The 8,758-nt window shown below is 41.9% G+C and overlaps 5 non-coding genes across 5 annotated transcripts; all 5 read right to left on the reverse strand.

Moving 5' to 3' along the window:
• Window positions 1-3,739: 3,739 nt before the first annotated feature.
• trnal-aag (transfer RNA leucine (anticodon AAG)) lies at window positions 3,740-3,821 on the reverse strand. Its single transcript has one exon. It is a non-coding gene; the product is annotated as a tRNA-Leu (tRNA).
• A 675-nt stretch (window positions 3,822-4,496) lies between these two features.
• trnal-uag (transfer RNA leucine (anticodon UAG)) lies at window positions 4,497-4,578 on the reverse strand. Its single transcript has one exon. It is a non-coding gene; the product is annotated as a tRNA-Leu (tRNA).
• A 1,001-nt stretch (window positions 4,579-5,579) lies between these two features.
• Window positions 5,580-5,661, reverse strand: trnal-aag (transfer RNA leucine (anticodon AAG)). Its single transcript has one exon. It is a non-coding gene; the product is annotated as a tRNA-Leu (tRNA).
• Window positions 5,662-6,334: 673 nt separating this feature from the next.
• trnal-uag (transfer RNA leucine (anticodon UAG)) lies at window positions 6,335-6,416 on the reverse strand. The gene has a single exon. It is a non-coding gene; the product is annotated as a tRNA-Leu (tRNA).
• A 996-nt stretch (window positions 6,417-7,412) lies between these two features.
• Window positions 7,413-7,494, reverse strand: trnal-aag (transfer RNA leucine (anticodon AAG)). The gene has a single exon. It is a non-coding gene; the product is annotated as a tRNA-Leu (tRNA).
• Between the last annotated feature and the right edge of the window lie 1,264 nt (window positions 7,495-8,758).

Raw genomic sequence — 8,758 nt, forward strand, 5'->3', positions numbered from 1 at the left:
GCTATAATGTTCTCTTTCTATGCTGCACAATGTTCATTATGTGTCCTCCAAGGAATTTAGATGGTGAAAATTTTTGAGGGGTCATGTGGGTCATGTAACTCAAAATGGCCCTGCTTGTAGTGTATTGTGAGAAACATGAGAAAACCCTGCCTGAATAAACTCAGTCCGCTGCATAAAATTTAAAGGTTTATTTACTCATTACTTTAATATACAGTTATAAAAACACAATTGTTGAAGGGAGAGAGGGAAGATAATTGAATAAAATGGAATTGTAGAATTAGAAGTGTCACAGTTATGATTAAGGCATCCTGCAACAATGTCCTTTGGGATGTATACATGGCAGTGTGTGTTGGTTTGTGGTGTGGAGGCAGGGAGGTGCTACCACTGGGCCATCCCTCCTGTTAAAAATTAATAAATTGCTTACTGCATACAATCCATGTCACACTTTACCAGAACTATGTTGTAAACAGAGATTTAATCTTTTAGTTAACAATGATTATTTGTAGCAGCCCGTCCTCACAAGAAAAATGACAGTATAGGTCTAGAATTCAGGCCGATATATAGTTACATTTGAGTGACAAATGCCATCTAGCAGCCGTAGTAATTATGACCCAGGGAAGTGACACAGTTCAGATGACGTCAATATAAGGTGACTTCCTTATTAGGAGTGGGTGGGTTTGGTGGATGGCTAGATAGCTAGTTAGATGACAAAAGATGCAGAGGAGAGATGCAAAAAGTGGACAAAACATGTAAATTCAAGATTTGTAGGTCAAAGTCTTGTGACTCATTTAAAGTTCAAATGAAGTTTGTATCTAAAACTATGTGGAAGCAGTAAATGTTCAAAAAGCTGTGGGTTCGCTCACACTCTCCATTCAAATATATGAGTATTTTTCTGTTCCAGCTGCAGTTACTTATTGTCTCTACACACCTGACAGTACACATTTCAATCAAACTTTGACCAAGTCATGTGGGTTAAAAGTCTTTCCTTTTCTAAAAATAGACTTGATGAAAATTAGGAAAATAATTTGTTTTACACACAAACTCATCAAAAGTTTTCAATTTACTAATTGAAATTCAAGTGAATGGGCCCAAAACTTGCATCATTTTGATGACACAGATGTGAGCAAGACAGACATGTCTCATCCTGCAGAAAACTCTCATCCTGTCAATCAAACTTTCAAAATAAAAGCACACCACACTTGTAAGAAATATCCCTCATTTTTAAAAAGCAAAATGATCTGACCCTGACGGGCCAGAGTGCAAGGTCCTGACCAACGCTGCTTGCAGCTTTAATTATTATTTGGATCGGATTTTATGGCAATTTAATTAAAATAATTTGTTGTGAGGTGGAAGAAATATTAGAATCACCTTTTCATACGATAACACACACCACAAAGTACATTCTCAAAAAGTACCATATAACACAGTCAATGCATATAACTAAAGTGGTATAAACTACAACTGAACCTGTAGAATACTGATGAAACCAGAGCAGAAAACTGAGCTAAATATCATTATCCTGCTAATAACTTAAAGGTTACTGTCTCTCTCTCTCTTTCTCATTTATGAAACCGTGTGTACAGTTTATTAATCCATCACTCTGTTTGTAACTCCATGCTCTATTTAGTACTATGACTCTACGGTTTATTGTTAAGACAGACACCTTTATGTACTTTAAAAATTAGATTCCATAGCTTTTCTTTCGTGTGCAAAAACTGCGGTTCTTCTGTATATAGGTACAGTATATATATTTCATAGACTTTCATAGCACAGCAGATAATATACAGTGATAGTTTATGGGTGTTACAATGTTCACTGCTATAACATTTTATATCAGAATTGTAATATTTTTATTCTGCTGAAGCTTGGGTTCTTCATTATTTGTACAATCAGGAATACCAACTATTTTAATTGACAGACCATTACATTTAGGGGAAGGTTATGATCTTTTTAAAGTAATTTCAAAGCTTTTAAACTTTGATTCATCTTTTCAGTTTTTCACTTGTGTCAATTCATCTGTTTAAACAGGTAAATCTACTGACTATGTAATCTGTCTATAAGTGTGCCCAAATACAAATACGTTATTCAGCAAAGCGCAAATAGGGGGTTTTTTTGTTGTTGTTTTTTTTTCTTTTTTACAAATATTTGTTTCATACAAATTATTTGTTTTTGGGAAGAAAGAAAACACCAATGTCGAATACCAGAGTGCAGGTCGGTTGCATTGCTATCTAAGTCTCTCTCCTCTGCTCCACTGTTATGTCTATCAGCAGATCTCAATGAGGGAAGTCACATCAACCTCCTACATGACACACATTTCCTTATTTGGACATCACTCCCAGAATTGGGGGTGTTCCCCAGATATAAAGCTGAGTTAGTGACACAAGCAAAGTGCTCTCAAGAGACTCACCATAACCTGTTGTTCCCCCTTCTCCTTTTCACAAAGTTACTTTGTATTGTATTGTAGTTCTTCCCTACACGTTACACAGTGTGCTGTCTCTGTGTTATGGGTGTAGAAATAATAGGTCTGTCTGTGATGAGGCAATGAGAGCAAGTTTTAGCTCAAAAGTCAGCACAGTTGTCTATGATCTATGAGACTCCAGTTTTAAACTTAGTATGGGGACCTCCTTTGTAAGGCGGTTTATTAATAAAAATTTACTGTAAAACTTAAATTTTCTTAAAATTAAAAGCATAATAAAAACAAAAACAGGATTTTTAAGCCTCATTCCACTTTTATTTGAACACAAATGCAAATACAAACAATTTGTCTGCCTTAACAAAGATAGATACAAATACAAATACGGGGCTCTCTGCACATCCCTAGTCCATAGCGACATCATAAATGAACAGTGCTGCTATCCAACAGTATTGAGCGCCAAGTGTGAAGAGCAGGAATTTCCCGGGTGTCTCTGCTTTGACCAGCACTATTTCTAAATAATGAAAACTCAAATATATATCAGGTTCACGATCACCAGAGGATGTTGCCGGGCATTGTACAAGTCTAATACATACAGAGGCCCGGAAAGGGACAGTTTAATCATCTTTGCCTGGCCATGTACTTGACAGGTTTACTTGAACAACGAAGGACAAAATGTCTGACTGGCAGCGGTGGGACTGCATAAGATGAAGACTGCATGGAGCCTTGCTGGATGTCAAAAGGCACAATTAGCAGAGGATGGTTTCGATCCATCGACCTCTGGGTTATGGGCCCAGCACGCTTCCGCTGCGCCACTCTGCTCTCCGTGAAGGAAAGTAGGGCTTTCACCCGCATTTCCCTAATTTAAAAACCAATGTCAGCGCACCTGGAGATTTTCCTTAAATCAAGTGGACCTCCACAAAGGAGGACCAGATTGGCAAGTGCTTTTCCTATGCAAATCTACTTGGAAGCAATGCACCAAAGTGAAAATGTTTCAATCTGAAATATAACCTTGTCATAAGAACGTGAATTCTTTCATTCTGAAAACGCTGATGGAAAAGCACTGAGTAGGGGCACATTCCGGTTTAAGAATTGACTGGCTTCCCTCTAACGGTATGTCAAGCAATTACACGAGACCTTGCTCGGAATTTCTATTGACTTTTCCCATCTTCATCATGTAGAAATTCCAACTTGCGAGAGCTGAAGGTCACAGTAGTGGACTTTGAATCCTCGCTGGTAGAGACTGCACATAGCCTGAGACAACGCTTTCAGTTAGCAAAGATCGTTTTGGACACTTAGCTGAAGGATGAAGTGCAAACGTCTGACTGGCAGTGGTGGGATTCGAACCCACGCCTCCTGAGAGACTGGAGCCTTAATCCAGCGCCTTAGACCACTCGGCCACACTACCTGACAGGGCTGTTTCTTTAACAGCTACGCTCAAAGATCTGTCAGGCACTTAGCAATGAAAACCATGTAGTCACAGCCTGCAACGGCACATATTGCATCACCTGCTTGCAGCGTAACTATGGTGTCCATTACAGCAGCAAAGGGGCGGGACATCTCTGTTGAGCAATTTGCGGCATATGGTGTGTGTTTGTTTGAACACTTGCTTATATGGGCATGCATGGATAAGAGGGAGTTTGCATGGAGCCTTCCTGAATGAAAACACTGACAATTAGGAGAGGATGGTTTCAGTCCATTGACTAGGTTACAGGCCCAGCACGCTTCCCCTGCGCCGCTCTGCTCCCCGTTGCTGCTATTAGAGCTTGCGCCACATTCTGTGATTCCAAACCAATTTCTTGTCTGTAAAGGCCTTGGGAATTTATGTAAAGTCAGTTGGACTTGCAAAACAGGATAGCTTGTCATAGTAACTCAACCACTTTCAATACGACGAAGAAGCACAGAATGGGAGCGCGGCAAAATTCGGGAAGTCATTGCCTTCCCATTCTGGGAATGCATAGTTAAGCCATAACGTGAGACAATTGTTGGGATTTTTACTGAGCTCCATTCTGAACATCATTGGCACCTTACTGCCTTCATGCCCAGTTTATGGAAAGAAACTCCAAGTACCAGGAGTTAAATGTGGCAGTGGTGGGATTTGAACCCACGCCTCCATAGAGACTGGAGCCTAAATCCAGCGCCTTAGACCACTCGGCCACACTACCTCCGCTTGGAAGGGGTCATGTTTGACCCGTGGTATTTCCAAGAGAGGAAACAGAAAGTCAATCAAGTTCTTAACTGTCAATGTCCATAGCGACATAAAAAAAGTATACAGTGCTGCTATCCAACAGTATTGAGCGCCAAGTGTGAAGAGCAGGAATTTCCCGGGTGTCTCTGCTTTGACCAGCACTATTTCTAAATAATGAAAACTCAAATATATATCAGGTTCACGATCACCAGAGGATGTTGCCGGGCATTGTACAAGTCTAATACATACAGAGGCCCTGAAAGGGACAGTTTAATCATCTTTGCCTGGCCATGTACTTGACAGGTTTACTTGAACAACGAAGTACAAAATGTCTGACTGGCAGCGGTGGGACTGCATAAGATGAAGACTGCATGGAGCCTTGCTGGATGTCAAAAGGTATGATTAGCAGAGGATGGTTTCGATCCATCGACCTCTGGGTTATGGGCCCAGCACGCTTCCGCTGCGCCACTCTGCTCTCCGTGAAGGAAAGTAGGGCTTTCACCCGCATTTCCCTAATTTAAAAACCAATGTCAGCGCACCTGGAGACTTTCCTTAAATCAAGTGGACCTCCACAAAGGAGGACCAGATTGGCAAGTGCTTTTCCTATGCAAATCTACTTGGAAGCAATGCACCAAAGTGAAAATGTTTCAATCTGAAACATAACCTTGTCATAAGAACGTGAATTCTTTCATTCTGAAAAACTGATGGAAAAGCACTGAGTAGGGGCACATTCCGGTTTAAGAACTGATCAGCTTCCCTCTAACGGTATGTCAAGCAATTACACGAGACCTTGCTCGGAATTTTTATTGACTTTTCCCATCTTCATCATGTAGAAATTCCAACTTGCAAGAGCTGAAGGTCACAGTAGTGGACTTTGAACCCACGCTGGTAGAGACTGCACATAGCCTGAGACAACGCTTTCAGTTAGCAAAGATCGTTTTGGACACTTAGCTGAAGGATGAAGTGCAAACGTCTGACTGGCAGTGGTGGGATTCGAACCCACGCCTCCTGAGAGACTGGAGCCTTAATCCAGCGCCTTAGACCACTCGGCCACACTACCTGACAGGAAGTTTTCTTTAACAGCTACGCTCAAAGATCTGTCAGGTACTTAGCAATGAAAACCATGTAGTCACAGCCTGCAACGGCACATATTGCATCACCTGCTTGCAGCGTAACTATGGTGTCCACTACAGCAGCAAAGGGGCGGGACATCTCTGTTGAGCAATTTGCGGCATATGGTGTGTGTTTGTTTGAACACTTGCTTATATGGGCATGCATGGATAAGAGGGAGTTTGCATGGAGCCTTCCTGAATGGAAACACTGACAATTAGGAGAGGATGGTTTCAGTCCATTGACCTCTAGGTTACAGACCCAGCACGCTTCCCCTGCGCCGCTCTGCTCCCCGTTGCTGCTTTTAGAGCTTGCGCCACATTCTGTGATTCCAAACCAATTTCTTGTCTGTAAAGGCCTTGGGAATTTATGTAAAGTCAGTTGGACTTGCAAAACAGGATAGCTTGTCATAATAACTCAACCACTTTCAATACGACGAAGGAGCATGGGAGCGCGGCGAAATTCGGGAAGACATTGCCTTCCCATTCTGGGAATGCATAGTTAAGCCATAACGTGAGACAATTGTTGGGATTTTTACTGAGCTCCATTCTGAACATCATGGGCACCTTACTGCCTTCATGCCCAGTTTATGGAAAGAAACTCCAAGTACCAGGAGTTAAATGTGGCAGTGGTGGGATTTGAACCCACGCCTCCATAGAGACTGGAGCCTAAATCCAGCGCCTTAGACCACTCGGCCACACTACCTCCGCTTGGAAGGGGTCATGTTTGACCCGTGGTATTTCCAAGAGAGGAAACAGAAAGTCAATCAAGTTCTTAACTGTCAATGTCCATAGCGACATAAAAAAAGTATACAGTGCTGCTATCCAACAGTATTGAGCGCCAAGTGTGAAGAGCAGGAATTTCCCGGGTGTCTCTGCTTTGACCAGCACCATTTGTAAATCATGAAAACTCAAATATACATCGGGTTCACGATCACCAGAGGATGTTGCCGGGCATTGTACAAGTCTAATACATACAGAGGCCCGGAAAGGGACAGTTTAATCATCTTTGCCTGGCCATGTACTTGACAGGTTTACTTGAACAACGAAGTACAAAATGTCTGACTGGCAGCGGTGGGACTGCATAAGATGAAGACTGCATGGAGCCTTGCTGGATGTCAAAAGGTATGATTAGCAGAGGATGGTTTCGATCCATCGACCTCTGGGTTATGGGCCCAGCACGCTTCCGCTGCGCCACTCTGCTCTCCGTGAAGGAAAGTAGGGCTTTCACCCGCATTTCCCTAATTTAAAAACCAATGTCAGCGCACCTGGAGACTTTCCTTAAATCAAGTGGACCTCCAAAAAGGAGGACCAGATTGGCAAGTGCTTTTCCTATGCAAATCTACTTGGAAGCAATGCACCAAAGTGAAAATGTTTCAATCTGAAACATGACCTTGTCATAAGAACATGAATTCTTTCATTCTGAAAACGCTGATGGAAAAGCACTGAGTAGGGGGCATTTAGGTTTAAGAATTGACTTGCTTCCCTCTAACGGTATGTCAAGCAATTACACATTGCTCGGAATTTTTATCGACTTTTCCCATCTTCATCATGTAGAAATTCCAACTTGCGAGAGCTGAAGGTCACAGTAGTGGACTTTGAATCCACGCTGGTAGAGACTGCACATAGCCTGAGACAACGCTTTCAGTTAGCAAAGATCGTTTTGGACACTTAGCTGAAGGATGAAGTGCAAACGTCTGACTGGCAGTGGTGGGATTCGAACCCACGCCTCCTGAGAGACTGGAGCCTTAATCCAGCGCCTTAGACCACTCGGCCACACTACCTGACAGGAAGTTTTCTTTAACAGCTACGCTCAAAGATCTGTCAGGTACTTAGCAATGAAAACCATGTAGTCACAGCCTGCAACGGCACATATTGCATCACCTGCTTGCAGCGTAACTATGGTGTCCACTACAGCAGCAAAGGGGCGGGACATCTCTGTTGAGCAATTTGCGGCATATGGTGTGTGTTTGTTTGAACACTTGCTTATATGGGCATGCATGGATAAGAGGGAGTTTGCATGGAGCCTTCCTGATTGAAAACACTGACAATTAGGAGAGGATGGTTTCAACCATTGACCCCAGCACGCTTCCCCTGCGCCGCTCTGCTCCCCGTTGCTGCTATTAGAGCTTGCGCCACATTCTGTGATTCCAAACCAATTTCTTGTCTTCCTTTACACAAAGTTAGGATATAAAAAATAGGCAATAAATGAAAAGTGCAAAGTAATCATTGCTTTTGAAGTTCTTCGCTACACGTTACACACTGTGCTGTTTCTGTGTTATGGGTTTATAAATAGGCAGAGGTCTGTCTGCAATGAGTAAAGTTTTAGCTCACTAGTCAGCACAGTCATGTATGATCCATCGAGGAGACTCCAGTTCGAGACTTGTGTGGGGACATCCTTCATAAGGTAGTTTATTCATAAACACTTATTTTAACACTTTAATTTTCTAAAATTAAAAGCGTAATAAAAACCAAAACAAAAACAGGATTTTTAAGCCTCTTTCCACTTTTATTTAAATAAAAATACAAATAATTTTGCTGCCTCAATAAATATAGATACAAATACAAATACTGGGCTCTCTGCACATCCCTACTGTCTATGTATCCCTGAGGCACAGGAAAGCCGCTGACATAGAGAAGGCTTGAAGTCAACAAACTGTTATTGACAACCAAGATGGAACAGTGATTGGCTGTTATCCAAAGCTAGCATATGCTTTCATGAATAACCGAAGCTCGAGCACCATGGTGGCTGAATGGGTACTGTGCATGCTACAAAACAGCAACATTCCCAGTTCAATACCCAGCTAAACTGTTTCATCAAGACTGTATGGGTGTGTGTTTCTTTCTTCAGATTTAATTGCTTTATAATGAACCACTGTCAAACAACCCACTAGCTGTCATCAGAATTTGATTTAAATGTTGCTAAATACTGATTGGTGCATGGAATTATGTGACATCACATTCTTCCTACTGTGCCCCAACCACTTCCAACTGATGAGAAGATTACAGATAGAAATCTTTAATGTGACAAGAACCAAAACTGTAAAA

This window comes from Thunnus thynnus, chromosome 9 (assembly GCF_963924715.1).
Source record: "Thunnus thynnus chromosome 9, fThuThy2.1, whole genome shotgun sequence".
Lineage (NCBI taxonomy): Eukaryota > Metazoa > Chordata > Actinopteri > Scombriformes > Scombridae > Thunnus > Thunnus thynnus.